Here is a 20,161-nt window from a genome sequence, read left to right as displayed (position 1 = left end):
TTAGGAGGAGCACAGAAGTTGATGAGGGAAATTGTTCTCTATGGTGCTGTCCTGATTTTTTTTTTTCCTATCCCCTCCTGAGCATTTGAACTGTAAGCCACCATTTCCATGGCGATGCTCTGGGTGTGTTTATCTTGGTGTCTCAGGGAGGGGAGCCCTCCCAGCCTTGGTCATGTGGCTGTCAGCACAACACACCTGTTTTCTGTTTCTGGTGGTTGATGGGGACTCGCTCACTGAATTTTGGGTCTTCCTTAAGTGCCTAAATTAGAGTAAGCAAATAAATAACAGGGGAAAGGGAGTTTTCGAAATTGTATGTACAAACCACTAAAATTTAATATACAACTTCCTCAGCCACAGATATTTTTTCTAGGGAATTTGAACAGAGCCATAAGAAGTTTCTCTTCCTGGCAGGACACCACCCTAATCTGTTTTCAGCCTAGGGGGCATTGCACAAGAGTGTTGGTACTATGACAAGATAGCAGTTCCCAATATTCTTAAGAAGTTTTTCCTCTAGAACCACTTGTGGCACCCTTAGGGTATTTCAAGCATTGAAGCATTCTACAGTTGGCTCATTTGTGTGATGGTAGTCCTGATGGTGGTGATGATGGTAATGATGGTGGTGATGACAGTGATGATAGTGATGACCCTGATGATGGTGATGGTGGTGGTGGTGGTGGTGGTGATGGTGATGGTGATGGTGATGATGGAGGTGATGATGGTGATGGTGGTGATGGTGGTGATGGTGGTGATGGTGATGATGGTGATGGTGGTGATGGTGATGAAGGTGATGGTGATAATGGTGATGGTGATGATGGTAGTGATGGTGGTGGTGGTATTGATGGTGATGATTATGGTGGTAATGGTGATGACAGAGGTGATGGTGGTGATGGTGATGGTGGTGGAGGTGATCGTGGTGATGGTGATGATGGTGGTGGTGATGGTTATGATGGAGGTGATGGTGATGGTGGTGATGGTGGTGGTGATGATGGAGGCGATGATGGTGATGGTGGTGGTGGTGATGGTGATGATGGTGATGGTGGTGGTGGTGGTGATGGTTATGATGGAGGTGATGGTGATGGTGATGGTGGTGATGGTGATGGTGGTGATGGCGATGATGGAGGTTATGATGGTGATGGTGGTGATGGTGATGGTGGTGATGGCGATGATGGAGGTTATGATGGTGATGGTGGTGATGGTGGTGGTGATGGTGATGATGGTGGCGGTGGTGGTGGTTATGATGGAGGTGATGGTGATGGTGGTGATGGTGATGGTGGTGATGGTGATGATGGAGGTTATGATGGTGATGGTGGTGATGGTGGTGGTGATGGTGATGATGGCGGTGGTGGTGGTGGTTATGATGGAGGTGATGATGGTGATGGTGGTGATGGTGATGATGGTGATGGTGATGATGGTGATGGTGATGGTGATGACAGAGGTGATGATGGTGATGGTGGTGATGGTGATGATGGTGGTGGTGGTGGTGATGGTGGTGGTGGTGGTGGTGGTGGTGATGGTGATGATGGTGATGGTGATGGTGATGACAGAGGTGATGATGGTGATGGTGGTGATGGTGATGATGGTGGTGGTGATGGTGATGATGGTGGTGGTGGTGGTGGTGGTGATGGTGGTGGTGGTGATGGTGATGATGGTGGTGATGATGGTGATGATAGTGGTGGTGGTGATGGTGGTGGTGGTGATGGCGGTGATGATGGTGATGGTGGTGATAGTGGTGATGGTGGTGATGGTGATGATGGAGGTGATGATGGTGATGGTGACGATGGAAGTGATGATGGTGATGGTGGCGATAGTGGTGATGATGATGGTGATGATGGTGATGGTGGCGATAGTGGTGATGATGATGGTGATGATGATGATGGTGATGATGGTGATGGTGATGATGATGATGGTGGTGATGATGGTGATGGTGGTGATAGTGGTGATGATGATGATAGTGGTGATGATGATGGTGATGGTGGTGATGGTGATGATGATGGTGATGGTGATGATGGAGGTGATGATGGTGATGGTGGTGATAGTGGTGATGATGATGATAGTGGTGATGATGATGGTGATGGTGGTGATGGTGATGATGATGGTGATGGTGATGATGGAGGTGATGATGGTGATGGTGGTAATAGTGGTGATGATGATGATAGTGGTGATGATGATGGTGATGGTGGTGATGGTGATGATGAAGGTGATGGTGATGGTGATGATGGAGGTGATGATGGTGATGGTGGTGATAGTGGTGATGATGATGGTGATGATGATAGTGATTATGGTGATGGTGGTGATGGTGATGATGAAAGTGATGGTGATGATGATGGTGGTGGTGATGATGATGATGGTGATGGTTATGATGGTGATGGTGATGATGGTAGTGATGGTGTTGGTGGTATTGATGATGATGATTATGGTGGTAATGGTGATGATGGAGGTGATGGTGGTGATGGTGGTGGTTGTGGTGACAATTGGATTAATTAACTGGAACCCAGAGCTACCAGAGGACTGCATGGAAAAATCCTTTAGCAATTCATGTCATCTTTCTGGACCTCAGACTTCGTGAGTATGACAAGGCCTCTCCCCAGATATTCTCTAGAGTCCTTAACATTTTATTATCCCCAAACTGCAATGCTCTGTCATGGTGATGGCGATCATCACAATGAGGACAATACTAAGAATTAAAGTGATGCAGAAGGACCATCAGACATGATAATTCGCCAAAAAAAACTCTAATGATGTTAATTTTTGACTTTATAATTTATGTTGTGTCTCTTGACCAAACCTATTCATGTTTTCCCTGTATAAGAAAACTCATAGGTGAAACTTCTCTTTCTTTTTTAACTGTGAAGAATCACAAGTGGTGGTATTGCATGTTAGTTCCTTTTTCAAAAACCCACAGGATTTATGTATTCATTTGGCAAGCATTTAGTGAGCACTCACTGTGCCAGCCACTATTTTACACCCTGAGGGTACAGCTGTTGAGCAGACAGGCTGGGGGTTTGTATTCACATCAGGGAAGACAGAAATAAAGAAGTTGATCAACAAACCAGATCACTTCAGATAGTGAGAAGTGCTGCAAGAGAAATTAAACAGAATAAAGTAATAGAAAGTAACCACGGGACTTTAGTAGATCAAGTAGGCAGGGAAGGCCTTTTTTATGTTTAAAATGAAAAGTGAACGTTGAGAAAGACCTAGCCATGAGAAAGCAAGGGAGGGCACTTCTGGCCTGGGGGACAGTTAGCACAGAGGCCCTACAGACATGCCAGGACACCCAGTCTTCCGTCCTCTCTTGTCTAGTGGGCCACTTTTGTTAAGCTGGCCTGGTGATTTAGGCAAGTGTTTAGAGGTCCGCTGTAGATAACAACTGGGGCTTAGTTGCTTCTTCTTGCTGGTGGTGGCAGCAATGACGATAGTGATGAGAGCTCCCTGAGGTGCTGGTGATGAGTTCCCTGCGATGTGCGCTGTCCATGGGGACAGGTCATGTCTTTCACTTGCGTATCTCCAACTCAGCGTTTAGCTCAGGAAATGCTTGCGGAATTGGAAGTAGATACCGTAATTAAGGAATTAACTGGAAACCAGAGCTACCAGAGGACTGCGTGGGAAACCAGACATAGGTCTAGAGCCCAAGTTAAAAAAGAAAATTAAAGTCTGACCAGACAGAAAAAGAGAGGGAGAAACTGGGTATTTATGCCGCCAATTTACCCAACCACAATCCTCCCAGAACCAGGAAGGGATATGAACACAGTGAATTCCAGCTCATGGAGTCATCAATGCAGTATCTCAGAGTGATAAAGTGATCAGGCAAACAGCCAGGCACACAATTGAAAGGCCGGGAATTTTCTATGGTTACCAAAGGCCCTCCCAATGGAATTTCTGTTTAGTTTCTTGGGATTCGCCAAGTATTTTCCAGTACTTTAATTATTTGCATATTACCTTCCATATTTTTGCTCTATCAATGTCACTGATATAATACCTATTACCAATCATGTACTATATATAACAGATCAGCACACTTTTTCTGTACAGGGTCAGATGGTCCATATTTCAGGTTTTGTGGGCCAGGCAATCTCTAATGCAACTACTCATCTCTGCATTAAAGCAGCCATAGTAATATAATATGCAAATGATAGGCGTGGCTGTGCGTTGATAAAGCTTTATTGACAAAAACATGCTATACACTAGATTTTGCCCAGGGCCATAGTTTGCCAACCTCACCCATACTATTACCTACAAAATATATTAAGGACTCACTGTAAAAAAAATATACAATAAATTAATTTAATGGAAAACTTCCTATCACTCCCCTAAATGGAAAACCAGGAGGCCCTGCCATGAATAAACAACTGCAAAAGTAAATTCTATGAAAACAAAACACAGTTATTAAATTCCAACTAGAAGGATGAACAGCCTGAGGCTTAACTTTTCTTGTTTAAAAAAAAAAAAGGAAAAATTAGGAAGTCCTCAGAGGCATTAAAGACTCATTAGCACCAGGCTAAGTCTTTCTCTTTGCAATAATCAGCAGGATTAAAACAAATTGGAAGGGAATGGCTTCTCCACGAGGTGGCTTGATCTCATTTAAGTCCATTCCATTTTCCATGTGAAGTCATCTTGCTGCCCCCCAAACCACACAAGGAGGTCAAGGCTGATCACCTGCCAAGAGGCAGGGCAGCCCGAGAAGGACGGCCCCCACCCCCACGTCTGCCCTAGGCAGTGTGCCTGGGGCTTAGACAGCTGCCCTCACTGATCCCATAGGGAGGAAACTAAACCCTCCTGCTGAATTACTGCTGGTGACAGGCTGTGATGTGAGCCTTCGCTGGAAGGATGACCCAGGACGCGTGCCCACTCTGGCACCTGGATGATTATAAAAAGCCAAATCTGACTCACTCTGCTCCGGCCTGCCCGGCAGCACACACTGTCTGGACTGCACTGGTGAGCCCTCTATCTGCTTGTACCCTGATCTGTCAGGGGCCCCAGGTGGGAGGTGGGTAACCAAGCAGCAGGGGTAGTAAAGCCTGAGCCCTGGGGACCCAGATGATCCCAGGGAAGGAGGGGCCATGGTTTCCCTAGGCAGCGCTGGTGCTCCTAAGCTTCATCGTTCGAAGATAATAAACCAGGGCTGCAAGGCAAACAAGGCTAGGCCGCAAAGTAGAAGGTGTGTTAGCTCAAGAATTATCAGCCACTATTACCGTGAGTGAGTTAAACACTTGATTCAAAGAGCAAACTCAGGTGCTCAGCTCACGCACGCTGTGCAAACAGGCGGGGCACAGGTGGAGGGCCCAAGAGACACGTGGGCACCAGGCCTCCAAGGCACCCCATCCAGAGCCGGAGAGGCCCCTGGAAGGTTTGTGAAGCTCATAAAACCCGACATTGAAGATTTCCCAGTGCTGCATGGGGAGGGTGCAGCCTCAGGAGCTCTGAGACTCCTACAGATTCCCTCTGCCTGCTCAGGAATCTCGTGCCTCTCAAGCTAGTTCATCCCATGGGGAAAGCAGGAGACAGAGGAGAGCAGATGCCATCGATGTCACACACTCATCCCCTGGGCACTCAGGGCCAGAAGTGCCAGGGACTCCGTGCCTGCTCCCCTCAGGAGGAGCCTTGAGTAGCGACCGACAGAAGTTGATCCATTAGGGAAGCAACTCCAAGGCGCGTTCCTCCCTGTCTTCCCGGGTTCCTTACTGGGATGGAGCCTCAGTGGCCCAGTAGTAACCAGCTCCCTGACGCATGCTTTCTTTCCTGCCTGACTCCCCCCTGCTTCTCTCTGGGAGTTTCCTGGAATCACATCCCAAAATACTCCTCGCACTCAAATCCTCAGCTCACAATCGGCCTCTGGGGGAATCCAGCCCAAGCCAGGGTGTTTCACAAGTAAATACAAAAATATCCCGAGACAGCAGTCGACCAGGGCTGCTGCTAGCTCACCTGGTGCATTTGCACAAGTGAAAGGAGGGCATCCCTTCCTCTGGTGGACCCAGAGCACATGTTAGAGTGCAGAGCTTAGGGAGTAGAGCATGGATGCATTCAGCTCCCATCACTCTCCTCAGCTGGAACACTCTTGGACAGTGAACAACCTGCTCAACCATACATGACATCTCTACATTCTTAAGCTAGGTGAAGAGCTCATTTTCTAGAAGAACCAGAAGAAGTGATTTTGAAAGAAATTAAAAATAATTAGAAAGATCCCGTTGTGTTGGACTGAAATCAGAGTAATTGGTATTAACTCATGGTAACACATACACACACACATATACACAGGCAGATGGATAGATGTATAAATAAATGCAAATGTGTGCATGCATGAATTAGTATACATATATATTTGCTGGCTCCAACACACCCAGAAGCAATGACATCCCCACAGTGAAAAGCACCCTTGCACTCAGATCTTGGTTCCTATGCACCATTCTCCAACCAAGCAACCAGTGAACACTTGGAGAAAGGGCTACTTTCAGGACTGGGATGGGGAAAACAAAAATGAGCCCATACTGTTGGAAAGTAAGGATGTACTAAAAATAATGATAGCATCACATCAAAAGGGCATTGCGGCAAACTACAAGAAGCACCCAAAGCCCAAACCTGAGAATATTCAAGCCAAGAAAAACAAATAATTATAGTAACGGGTATTGCCCAGAGAATAAAATACATATCCATGAGTCCATACTGCTATAAATAAATGATTGATCTAACAAACAGGATGGGGAGAACACACAGCTCTTCCTTATGGTAGAGTTCTAATGAATGAGTGTAGGAGAGATGATGAAATAGAAAGTCACCATTAAGCAAATATGACAGTCTTAATTACTGCAGGCAAGAATCATTGATGCATGCTAAAACCATCGAGTAAAAATATGAAGAGAAAGGGGACATTTGGAAGTTCTCAAGTATCTCCCCATAAGATACTTATTAAATACAGAGAGAGAAACCTGGCAGAGGCCACCTTAACGAAGGTCAATGTCTCCAGTGAAAAGGTGATAAGGTTAACATCACCCCTGGTAAGATGGATTGAGGACACGACCTCACTTCCATGGTATCTTGCATAACCTCAATGTAATCATGAAAAAACATCTGACACAACCAAACTGAGGGACATTCTACATAATAGGCCAGTATGCTTCAAAAGTGTCAAGGTCATGAAAGATATAGAAAGACTGACCATTGGCTGATCTAGGTTGGTCTTGCTGGGACAACTGGGGCCACTCAGCATTGCTCCACATGTCCCTTACTCTCCAGCAGACCAGCCCACATTCTCAAGAGTGTGGCAGAGGGCAAGAGACCAAGCAGAAACATGCAAGGCCTCTTGAGACTCAGACGTGGAACTGACCCAGCCACTACTGCCTCATTCTGTTGGTCAAATCCAATCACATGGCTGAGCCCAGAGCCAGCATAGAGGGTGCTGCACAGTTAATGCAGGAATCAAAACTACAGGGAGTTATCACTGCACACTCCATTGAATGACTAAGTTTAAAAAGACTGACAATAGCAAGTGTTAGCAAGGACGTGGAGCAAGTGGAACTTGCACACACTGCTGTCAGGAATGCAAAATGATAGAGCTTTGGAACATAGTCTAGCAGAATTTATAATTAAACATAAACTTACCATGCAACCCAGCAACTGCTCTCCTCAGTGTTTACCCCAGAGAAATGAGTTATGTCTGCACAAAGACCAGTAAGCAAATGTCTATAGCACTGAGCTATCTTTTCACAATCACCCCAACGAAAACAACTCAGATGTCCATCAACGGGTGAGTGCATAAGCAAATTGTAGTCTATCCACCCTACAGAATCCTGCTCAGCAATGAAAAAGAGTGAATTACCAACGCACATAGAACATGAATGAGTGTAAAAGCATGATGGAAGTGGAAGGAGCTAAAGTCAAGAGGAGACATTTATAGAAAATGCTACAAAAGGCAAAGTTATAGCAACAGAAAGGTTTGTGATTGCCTGGAGCTGGGGGTCAGGGTGAGGTTTGATTGACAAGGGGCACAGGGAACTTTTGGGGGTCTTCTAAGTGCTCTAGATCTCATCTGTGGTGGCCGTTACATGACTGTACACAATCACCAAAATCCATCAAACTTAAATAAAGCTCAATAAAGCTGGAAAAAGTAAGTTACATGGCAAAGGGTGTGGCTAGAAAAAGGGGGTGAAGAATTGGGGGCATTTAGGCTCTGTCAGAGGGGACACAGAACCCCACTAAGATCTCCCTAGGAGCCGTGAGTGCATGCGCCCCAGGACAGAGAGGGTTTGAGAAAGGTGGGGTAAAACCCCAGCCAGAGCCTGCCTCTCAGAAATGCGTTCCGGGGTCCCATAGGTGACGTGGCCAGGGCTGGGAGGGCTGAATGGGGCTCCAAGCTCAGGGGAGGATGACGTAGGGGCTGCAGGATTACCTAGAAATCCAACGTGATGAGGTCAGAGGGCTCCTGGGCTCAGCCTGTCTCCAAAATCAGGACAAATGGCGTGTGAGCCTGCACAAACCCATTCCAGCCCCCTGCCCTGACAGATGAAAATAAATACAACCCTCTGGGTGTCCAGACGCCTGCCAAGGGTCCTCCCGTTCACCTCGTCACCCAGACTTGAAACCTCCAATGCCTCACTCACTTTTGGCGCCAACTTCCAATTAAGCCCAGAGGTCTTAGGGACCTGCCGTTGAAGTGTGTTCACACACCTTTTTCTCTTTTGATTCTGTGCCAACCCCCACCGCGGTGCCATCTGACTGCAGCTGTGATGGTGGCCTTCCTGCCTCAGGAGCCACTCACAGCCTTGGACCCATGGGTCCCAGGCAGAGTGACACAAAGAGCCCTGTCTCCCGGCCTCCCCCCCGTAGGACACCCAGTGCCACCCCATTTAGGCTGGGCAGGAGTCCAGGCTCACCCTACCCTCCACTTTGAAATGCCCCATCCCTCTCAACGCCTTGGCTGCCAAACACACCTACCTCATGCTTTGCTTCATGATGATGATGAAATATTTCAGGCGTTCAAGAAATACATGCTGATATCACCACCCCCAGGGACCTGCCACCCATGCTTACGAAGTAAATGATTCCACGACGTGTGTGACCCCTGGGGTGCCCTTCGCAGGGGGCATCCCCAGCCTATCCCAGCCCATCCCTACGCAGCGGGGGTGGCAGCGGCCGCCACCCCGGACTTGGTGTTGTCGGTCCCGCGAGTGTCTTGAGCCTGTCACCACCCATGCAGTGCGTCTGCTGTGGTGCACAGTTTCAAACCTGGCCTCTGGGGTTTAATGTCATGCGGGTCTGTCTGTGTTTGGCTTCCCCTAAAGCAGATCTGGAGAGGGTTTGGTGCAGAGTCTCTGTGGGAGGTGAGCCTGGGAGTCCAGTGAGGGGGGGAATGGAAGGGAGAAGAGGCAACGAAGGGGAGCTGGTGAGGCGGCTGTGGGCAGGGGGCTGGCCTTCAGGGCTCAGACAGTGTTGGACACAACTCAGCCTTGTCCTCGCCGGGGGCCAGGGAAGCCAGAGAGTCTATGGCCGCTCCTGCGTGCTTCAGTGTTCTGATACCTCCCGTCCGTCACGTTGGTCCAGCACTGCTCGTGTGGGCAGAGGAATTCTTCAGGGAGGGCGACACAGGTGCCTGGAGTGGAAAGCAACCGTCGTGTGCAGGAACCAGGGGCTCGGGTGGGCTGGGGAGGTGTGGGGCATGGCAGCAGCAACCCCTGCTACCGTATTCTTTTGCAACTTGCTTTTTCTTCTCAATGCTGTGCTTTTTCCTCTCAATGCTGTTTTGTGAAATATGTCCATGTTGACTGAGAGGTAGCTCTAGAGTTCCTTTTTTTTTAGATTTTGGAAAATTTATTTCTATTGTAGCAAGACAGACATAAATACACTTTTCCATTGGGGCATTTGGGACAATCACAGTGGTGCAGTCACCTCTATCTAGTTCCAGAATGTTCTCATCACCCCCAAAGGAAACCTCCTACCCATTAAGTAATTACTCCTCATTCCTTCCCTTCCCCCAGCCTCTGGCAAACCTCCATCTGCTTTCTGTTTCTATGGCTCTATCGACATTCTGGCTGTAGCCACATTTTGGATATTTGGTATAAATGGAATTACACACCACACAACCTTGTGTGTCTGGCTTCGTTCACTCAGCGTCATATTTTCAAGTTTCATCCACATGGTAGCATGGATTGGAACTCATTCCTCTTTATGGCTGAATCATATCCCAGTGTACACACACACATGCACACACGCAAGCGTGCACCACATTTTGTTTGCCCATTCATCTGGGGAATGACATTTCGGTGGTCTCCACCTTTTGTCTACTGTGAATAATGCCACTGTGAACATTCGTGCACACATTCTGGTTAGAACACCTGTCTTCCATTCTTCCGGATATAGACCCAAGTGGAATTTCTGGGTCCTAGGGTAATTCCGTGTTTAACTGATTGAAGAACCTCTGGGCTGTTTTCTGCAGCAGCTGCGCCATCCTACACTCCTAGCGGCAATGTATGTGGGCCTCGATGTCTCCACCTCCTCACCAGCACTGGTTAATTCTCTGCTTTTCTGATTCTGGCCATCCTCGTGGGTGTGAGGGTTACTGTTCCTTTGGACTGATCCACCACACCAGGCGCTCAGGCCTCTGTTCATCACACGCGGGTGTTTCTCACTTCTGGTCGTCACCCACCACGGTGCCATGAACGCTCTTGTATGTGACCGCTTGGCGTGTGTTACTTGACTGGATTTTTCTCTATCCCACTCCCATTTGGAAGTATCTTTTCTGCCTTCTTCACGTCCTTCCTGCCTAAAAGTCTTAGCTCAAGCCACAGCCTGTAGCATCCATCGCCGAGACCCAGGTCGTCCAGTTTGACAGCCCCTAAACTCCCGAGGCTGCCGTGCATAAAAAACGAGGCTAGTCCAGGTAGAGATGTGGCGGAAGCATCAAATAAACCCTGGATTTCAAAGACGTAAAATACGGAGAGATTGTGAAACAAGCTCATAAATCACATTCTACACTGATTACGTGTTGAAAACGTGTTAAATATATTGGGTTAAATAAAATATTTGTTAAAATTAATTTTACCTGTTTCTGTTTTTTTGTTGTTTTTTTTTGTTTTTGTTTCTTTTCTTGGTGGGGTAGAGCTTCTCCTAGTGATTAGAGGCACTCTGTCTTCAGAAGAATCCCAGTACAGGAAATCTGTTTCTTTTTAAAACATGTGGCTACTAGGAAATTTAAAATTATATCTGTAGCTTGCACTTGTGGCTCACGTTTTATTTCTAGTGGACGGTGCTGGTCTAGATTTTATTTCCAGAGGACAGTGCTGGTCTAGATTTTATTTCCAGAGGACAGTGCTGGTCTAGATTTTATTTCCAGAGGACAGTGCTGGTCTAAATTTTATTTCCAGTGGACGGTGCTGGTCTAGATTTTATTTCCAGTGGACGGTGCTGGTCTAAATTTTATTTCCAGTGGACGGTGCTGGTCTAGATTTTATTTCCAGTGGACGGTGCTGGTCTAGATTTTATTTCCAGTGGACGGTGCTGGTCTAGATTTTATTTCCAGTGGACGGTGCTGGTCTAGATTTTATTTCCAGTGGACGGTGCTGGTCTAGATTTTATTTCTAGAGGATGGTGCTGGTCTAGATTGTATTTCTAGAAGATGGTGCTGGTCTAGATTGTATTTCTAGAGGAGGGTGCTGGTCTAGACTTTATTTCTAGAGGAGGGTGCTGGTCTAGGTTTTATTTCTAGAGGAGGGTGCTGGTCTAGATTTTATTTCTAGAGGAGGGTGCTGGTCTAGATTGTATTTCTAGAGGATGGTGCTGGTCTAGATTTTATTTCCAGTGGACGGTGCTATTCTAGGTCATTCATTTGCCTCATCACGTGTTTCTCCAGACAGTTTATTTCCATGTCTCCATCTCGATTGTAAACTTCTTGCAGGACAGGCCATGTCCCATACATCTTTCTTTCCGCCAGCCCAAGGTGGCTTTAAAGAAATTTAGGCAGAGTGATCTTTCCAAAAGAGGTTTAATAAAGCGAACGCCCTCCCACCCCCAGCTCCAGTCTCCCTTAACCCCTTTTGATGATTTCCTGTTGGCTTTAGAATAAAGCAAAACTTTTCAATGTGGCTGCAAGGCCCTGTGGGGTCTGGCCCCTACCTACCTCTCCACACTCCCGTCCCTTTATGGGCCCAGACAACCTTGCCTTCTTTCCTGCATGCTCCTGCTGCAGGGCCTTTGCACATGCCATTTTCTGTTAGGGATGGCTGTTCTGTCCTGCATCACCTGGAAAGTTCTGTGCATTCTTCGGATGTGAGCTTAGACAGACCACTCCAACCAAGACTCACAGATGGCTCCCCACACCCAAGCCATGGCAAACCCCGCAAAGAATCTCTTTGAGCTCATTTGTGAGCCCCCTGGGAATCCCTGGTCCTGTTCACCATTCAAATAACGACCCTGCAGCATGCTCATTGCACATTAGCTGGGAGAAGGTCCGCGAACCGGGGATTCTATATCTGGGTCTCCAGTGTCTCTGAAATGTAATTTCCATCCAAGAATAACATTGGTAATAAGATGCCTCATGTAGGTTTTATGGACTGCAAATACCTTCCAGTTTGACCCTGAGGTACGTTGCAGGTCCTGGCAGACCTGGAGAAGCCACCAAAATGTTTCTCAGTCACTCTTCTAAAAATGGCTTTGTCCTTGACTCTGGGGCTGGCCACTGCTGGATAGGGGCAGAGGAAGCAGCCTGTGGCTTCACGCTGGAATGTCATTACCCGGGCTGTGGGGTGACCTCACAGGCAGGCAAGCTCGAGCTGGGCAGCCAAACCAGTGCCGTTGTCCAAGGTCGGGACATCTGAGCCCCTGCAAGGGCACACGCACATTTCAGGCCTGTCACACTCACCTGCTTGTGGTAGAATTGCTGCTGGATTTTGCAGCAAGACACGGAATCTCTCACCCCGAGGCCTGAAGACGGCGCAGATGTGCTGTCTGTAAATGAGAGGAGGCAGGAAGACATTGGCCCCAAACCAAGTCACAGGCAGCACTGGGCCACCACGATGCTCTGTGGCTCTCATTTTGCATTGTCTTTTTAAAAAGCTTTTTGGGGAAGACAGGGTCGCACTCTGTCACCCAGGCTGAAGTGCGGCGGCACGATCACAGCTCACTCCAGCCTCGAACTTCTGGGCTCGAGCCATCCTCCCACCTCAGCCTCCCAAGTAGCTGGGATTACAGACGCCAGGCACCACATCCAATTTTAACAAACATTTTATTGAAAGAGAACATATACAGAAAAATTGTATGTATGCGTACGGCTCAAGGAATTTTCACGAGTGAACACACTTACGTAACCAGCACCCAGATGAAAAATCAGCCCCTTCTTAACTCCCCAAATGCCCTCTGCGGGCCACCTTCCAGGCCCTATAGCAATTCCACTGCACCGCCATCCCGAGTCCTAACGCTACAGGACCACTTGCTGTTTCTAAACTCAATGCAAATGGGATCCTGTGGGATCATGCACTTTCCTGCCTGGCTGAAGATCGCGCTGATGAGCTGCATCCACATCCTGTGCAGCAGACACTGGCTGTCATCGCTCTGCTAGGTCACGCTGTGTGAGTCTACCACGTTTGTCCTGTTCACCTGATAACAGATCTGTGGGTAAGTCTCAAGATTATGGCTGTGACAAAGAATCCTGTTACGAACTTTCCAGGATGTGGCTTTTCGTGAACACATGTACACATTTCTATGGAGTGTACCAGGAGTGGAACGGCTGGGTCACAGGGTAAGGATATGTTTCACTTTTTTTTTGTTTTGTTTTTGAGACAGTGTCTCACTCTATCACCCAGGCTGCAGTGCAATGGCACAATCTTGGCACACTGCAATCTCCGCCTCCCGGGTTCAAGCGATTCTCCCGCCTCAGCCTCCCAAGTAGCTGGACTTACAGGCACACGCCACCATGCCCGGCTAATTTTTGTATTTTTGTAGAGACAGGGTTTCGCCATGTTGGCCAGGTTGTTCTTGAACTCCTGACCTCAGGTGATCCGCCTGCCTCAGCCTCCCAAAGTGCTGGAATTACAGGCGTAAGCCACCGCGCCCAGCCTGTTTAACTTTTTAAGAAACTGCCCAACTATCTTCCAAAGTGACTGCACCACTTTACACCCAGCCTGCACCATATGAGAGCCCTCGTAGCTCTCTGTCCTCGCCAGCACCTGGTACAGTCAGTCTTTTCATTTCAGCCATCCTTGTGGGTGTGTACTGGTGGAAATGATTATTAAACACCCACAGTAACAAGTCCAAGGACTTGGAAATTTGAAGGAGGTCAAGATTACTTCCTTTGTGTGGGAAGGTCAGGAAGGTGCCTAGAGATGTTTTTCTTGTTTAATCCTAAATTTATTTTTCAAGCAGGCTCACATGGCTCAGACTTCAACATGTATAAAAAGGAACATGGCGAATAAGATGTGTCTCTGATTAAAGCACACGTAGGGCCATCCCTCCCTCTCCATCCCTTCCCCTGCTTTCCAGCCCTGGGCAGCTGTTTTCTCCCAGGGGCAGCCCACCCTGTGGGCCAGGTGAGCTCCTGGGCAGGCACCCTGCCATATTCCCATTCTAATGAGTACATGGGAGCCATCCTGGGCGAGGGGAGGACAGGCTCATTCTCAGCTTGTAAACGTGTCCCTGGCATTTACAGCCAATATTTGATCTTATGGCCAATATTTGATCTTCTGTCTGGCTCACCGAGGTCCCCATTTCACAGGGTTATTTATGTCTCTTGTCACTTTCCGTTCCTTTGCCCACTTTAGTTAGTTAGTTAGTTATATACAGATTTTTTTTTTTTTTTTTTTTTTTTTTTACCAACTTCATTTGGAGCTAGGGTGATGAAAACAAAAAGGCATGACTCATGGGCATCTCAGTGGCAGCTGCGGTGGACTCAGGGACTCTGAGCCGACAGGGTGGTCCTTCTGGGGCTGGCTCTCTGTGGACAGCAGGGGTGGAACACAGACTTTAGAGCTTTGGGTGCTGGAAGGGCTTTCCCATCTGATTAGGAGGCTGGATGCCAGTGGAGCAAACTGCCTGGACTGGGGAGGTGAATTGCATGGATTCAAAACTCGCCTCTACCCACTGCCTCATTCTTTGTGCCTCAGTTTTCACACCTGTTAAATGGGACCACCATGATGATTCAAGGAAGTCGTTCATATAACGTGCTTAGAGCAACATCTGGCACCCAGTAAGGGTGAGCTGCTATCGTTAACAGCATGGATGACAGCGCTCATAAAATCATAGCCCTAAGGTGACTAACCTTCAGTTTGCTGGGGACTGAGGAGTTCACAGGACATAGGACTTTCAATGCTAAGACTGGGAAAGTCTTGGCAAACTAGGACAAGTTAGTTACCCTACATAGCATTGGATGAGCCCACAGGGTCCCTTCTCTTCACTCTGACAGAAAGTCCAAACAAATCAATATTGATCAGGCATCCATTCATTCAATAAATAGTTACTGACTTCTACTCTATGCCAGGCACTGCTCAAGGTGCTGGGGACACAGGAGAGAATAAAACAATGTCCCTGCTACCCTCAGGGAGCTGATGTTCCAGTGAACAGACAGATAATAAAGAAACAAACAGACACTTGGATGGCAGGTAGCAGTGGCTGCTCACAGGCAGAGGTATGCCCCAGTTAGGAAAAACACCAGGATGGGAGCTTTGAGAAGGATCCTTTAAGGAGGCAAATAGACAAAGGAAGGGAGTGAGCCATGAGAGCATCTGGAAGACAAGGGCTCCAGGCAGGAGCAGCAAGTGCAGAGGCCCTGAGTTGAGAGGGTGCTAGCACTGAAATGCCTGGGAGGCAACAGTCTGAGAGATTTCATCTCAGCCAGCTGCGACCATCTCCACTTGGAAGCCAACACCAGGCATTGTAGGTATATTAGTCCGTTTTTACACTGCTCTAAAGAAATACCCAAGACTGGGCAATTTATAATGGAAAGAGGTGTAACTGACTCACAGTTCTGCATGGCAGGGGGCGCCTCAGGAAACTTACGATCATGGTGGAAGGCAAAGGAGACCCAAGTACCTTCTTCACAAGGTGGCAGGAAAGAGAGCAAAAGTGCAAGGAAACTACCGTTTATAAAACCATCAGAGCTCATGAGAACTCTCTCACTATCACAAGAACAGCATGGGAGAACCGCACCCATGATCCAGTCACCTCCCACCAGGTCCTTCCCTCAACACGTGGGGATTACAATTCAAGTTGAGATTTGGGTGGGGACACAGAGCCAAACCGTATCAGTAGGGATGCCAGTGAAGATGAGCATCCTCAGCTAGCGGTTACTGGGAAGACAATATGGCACCACAGAAAGGATTCTAGACACAGAGGTGGAAGACTGGGCCCTCCGCTCGGTGCTGAGTGACCCTAGTCAAGCCACTTAACTCCTCTGCACTGCCCTTTTCCCAAGTTTAAAATGGGGACTCAGAGGGAAGGATCTCACCCTTTAGAGTGAGCCACTGGCCACGGGGCCTGGTTTTAAAATTCCACTTTAGGCCGGGCATGGGGGCTACGCCTGTAATCCCAACACTTTGGGAGGCTGAGGTGGGTGGATCACGAGGTCAGGAGTTCGAGACCAGCCTGGCCAACATGGTGAAACCCCCTCTCTACTAAAGATACAAAAAATTAGCCAGGTGTGGTGGCGTGTGTCTGTAATCCCAGCTACTCGGAAGGTGGAGGCAAGGGAACTGCTTGAACCCGGGAGGCAGAGGTTGCAGTGGGCCAAGATGGTACCATTGCACTCCAGCCTGGGTGACAGGGCGACACTCAGTCTCAAAAAAAAAAAAAAAAAAAATCCATTTTAGGGGACAGCCACACAGAAGGAAGGACTGTAGTTCCCCAAGAGCATCTGTCCCTGGCAGCCACCGAGGCCCAGGGAGTCTTCCTAAAGCCTCACAGCTTTCTCAAGTGGGCCCGAGTGTGCCTTGCCAATCTGGACAGTGGGACAGCAAAGTTCAGAGGAAAGCAGCCTCCTTGTTAGCAAGAGGATGAGAAGTTAGGAGCTTCCTTTGTTGGGGCCTCCTTGTCAGAGAAGAATAAATTGCAACTTCATTTCCCAAAATCTCCTTCAGAGAAAACCTGCAAACAAATATCCCATGGGCTGGATACTGACCATCTAAATCTAGGATTTGTTAGTATAGCCAAAGCTGCTTTTCTGTGAAAATTCGTAGCTCTGCCTGTGTGTGAAGTGTGTAAGAAGCCTGATTTCCTGGTTTGGTTTTCACAGTGAAATAGAAGCCCTGCCCCTTGTCCATTTGGTTTTCAGACACACAGATCTATTGTCTGTCTGTGGCCTATACCTGGCTCGCCTTAGAGAGGGGAAGTTGAGCCTGGCCAAGTCAGTGTGTTGCCCCATGATTCAAGGAGAAGACAGGCTGCTCCACCATCAGCTCATATCCAAGGTACAGCCCCAACTTTGTACCAGAGGCCTCTTGCCTCATGGGTGAAGCTGACTGGACAGAGGGGGCAACTCAATGTCAGCAGCCAATCCATTGGCTGGCTGGCAATCAGTGAGGAAGCTTAGAATGAAGACTCTGCCCAAACAGGATAAGCAAGACCAATAAGATTTTCCTTCTTTGAATTAGGAATGTAGAGGGGATCAGGTGGTTGGCAATAAGATCAGAAAGACCTGAGGTGGAGAGGAAACATGAATATGGGGAAGCCAGGAGGAAGGCAAAGCTATGACCAAGACACTCTGCATAGAGCTCAGGATGTCTGAATGATAGCAAGAGAATACACAAGAAGACACCCAGAGATATAGAAGCAGAGAGTAGCGAAGTCTCACTAGTGCCTGCCCTAAAGAAAAGCATCCTCATGTCCACTGAAGTCTTTGTACCTTCTTGGGAGTTAGGGCTTCCTAGTTCCTTCCTCTGAGAGACATTATGTCCAGGGTTGCTGCATCTAGCTGGGGAGGGTGTGCAGTGTACATTTTGGGGAGGGGGAATGGCACATAACTGACAGCACCTCCTGCAGCTGTGCAGTGTACAACATCTACAACTGTACATGAGGGTTCTGATCAGGGCTGGCTTCTTGGCATTTGGTGACTGCCAAATATCCACTGTATATTTACTTATTTGTTCATCCAACACGTAATTTTGAGGCATGTTCTAACTGCCTGGCACTGTTTAAGGCACTGGGAGTTCGTGAGTGAATAAGACAGGTATGTTCCCTGTTCTCATGAGGAGAGGTAACAGAAAATAAGGTGATTTCAGAGTGACAACGGCGATGAAGGCAAAATGAAAGAGTGACGTGACAGAGAGTGGCTTGCGGGTGAGAAGGCTGCATTCATTAGGTGGTCAGTGAAGGCCTCTCTAAGAAGAGACATTTGGGCACAGATTTAATGAATGAGTCTAGCATGTGAAAGCTGAGGGAACAGCGTTCTGTGGGGGGAACAGCGAGCACAAAGGCTCTGAGGCATGAATTGCCCCACACAGGGCCCGATTGTGTAGGGTTCATTCTAATTCTGATGAACAGCGTGCGGAAGGCATTAAGCATGTATTACAGCCTTGCAATACTTCCAATATTTGAGCAAGCCAGAATAGGCCCTTTTACTTTGCAATGAAAATATCTAAAATAGCACAGCTTGCTGGAGTCTTAATATTACTCCTCCATTTCTCAGAAAGGCCCATCTTCAGATCAAATAAGGCCACATGGAACCTTCACCCTTGAGTCATGTCAGATTAGCTCCTTGATGAATTACCTTAACTGGGTTGGCTTCTAGCCAAAGTTATTTCAGGAAACCACCATGGGAATTCCATATTTACATTTGCTATAAAATGTTTGTCAAGAGAACTATAACTCAAAGCTGGGTGCGGTGGGTCACGCCTGTAATCCTAGCACTTTGGGAGGCCAAGGAGGACAGATCACCTGAGGTCAGAAATTCAAGACTAGCCTGGCCAACATGGTGAAACCCCATCTCTACTAAAAATACCGAAATTAGCCAAGTGTGGTGGTGTGCACCTGTAATCCCAGCTACTCCAGAGGCTAAGGCAGGAGAATCACTTGAACCCGGGAGGCAGAGGTCGCAGTGAGCCGAGATTGTGCCACTGCACTCCAGCCTGGGCAATAAGAGTGAAAACTCTGTCTTATAAAAAATAAAAATAAAGAGACCTGTAACTTCATATCCCTTATATAAAGCCCAACATAAGAATTTACTTTAGAGTTTGGTATCAGAAATAAACTAAGGAATTGCTGTTTCCTTCTTTCTGTAGTGAGAGAGATGAGACTTCCTGTGTTTCTCTTTTTGACCTCACTACCAGGAAGCTCAGGGCTGAATCAGATGCTTCATCATAGATATTGTTCATTCCTAGGGCTGGCATACTTAACTCCTGTTTTCACTGAACCTAACTTACCATTTCTGTCACACTAATCTTTTTAATTATTATCTAAAGACACCCTTTGTTGTATGCTGTCTCAGATTCTTTTTTTGGAGAGAGGCGGAGGTGTGAATAAAGACGTTATTCATCCAGGGTGTAAGCGTACGCAAGGTCTAGTTGACCTAGTTCCCAAAGACTTAAGACTTGTAAATTCAAACATACCTAAAGAAAAACAAACACAGATTTCATTTCTTACAATTAGCTTTGGGGTTAGAAATGAAAACAAATCTATCTCCTGGAATAGCTAATTATTCTCCCATGCCCTGACATTCGCGGCTGTTTGTGGGCTGAGACAAGCTCACTTTATTCCTGACACCACCTCCCTGGGTGGTGTCTGTGTCTGTCCTAGCCAAAGGATGTGAGCCTTCTAAAAGAGAGCGGGGACCCAGCGAAGCAGAACAGAAACCGATTTCAATTAAAAAGTCACTTGTGCATGGGCTGACAGCTCACCCGAGCCGCCTCTGACAGCCTCTGGTAACCCGTCATTTTTCCACTTTGCAAGGACGATTATGTTCCTTCAAATGGCAGCATAATTAACGGGGCCTATTACAGCCTCCCACGGCTATGTAGGTTCACTGGCTGTTTCCAGAGCTGGGATGCGGGCAAGACCTGTCACTGTCCTCTAATGAGCCTTTGCAAGAAAAGGCCACTCAGGCTGCCGGCGGGGCATCGCTCCGAGGAGGTGAGCTGTGGGTGGCATTCCCCTGGCACACCAGGCCACCGGGCTGCCCCTGTGCTGCAGCTTCTCAATTCTCAACCCTGGGGAAGGGATTTGCACCAGCAATTCCATTATACTCTCAGGGCTGCTA

General features: G+C 47.7%; 1 protein-coding gene and 1 pseudogene across 4 annotated transcripts in view; both read right to left on the bottom strand.

The window, feature by feature from the left end:
- RFLNA (refilin A) overlaps nucleotides 1–20,161 on the bottom strand; it is a 331,789-nt gene that overhangs the window by 77,998 nt on the left and 233,630 nt on the right. The window lies entirely within an intron of this gene.
- LOC129460341 (uncharacterized) lies at nucleotides 517–19,838 on the bottom strand (annotated as a pseudogene).

Source organism: Symphalangus syndactylus, chromosome 13 (genome assembly GCF_028878055.3).
Source record: "Symphalangus syndactylus isolate Jambi chromosome 13, NHGRI_mSymSyn1-v2.1_pri, whole genome shotgun sequence".
NCBI classification, from domain to species: domain Eukaryota; kingdom Metazoa; phylum Chordata; class Mammalia; order Primates; family Hylobatidae; genus Symphalangus; species Symphalangus syndactylus.
The sequence above is the reverse complement of the archived record's forward strand: the minus strand, read 5'-3'. Positions and strand labels throughout refer to the sequence as shown.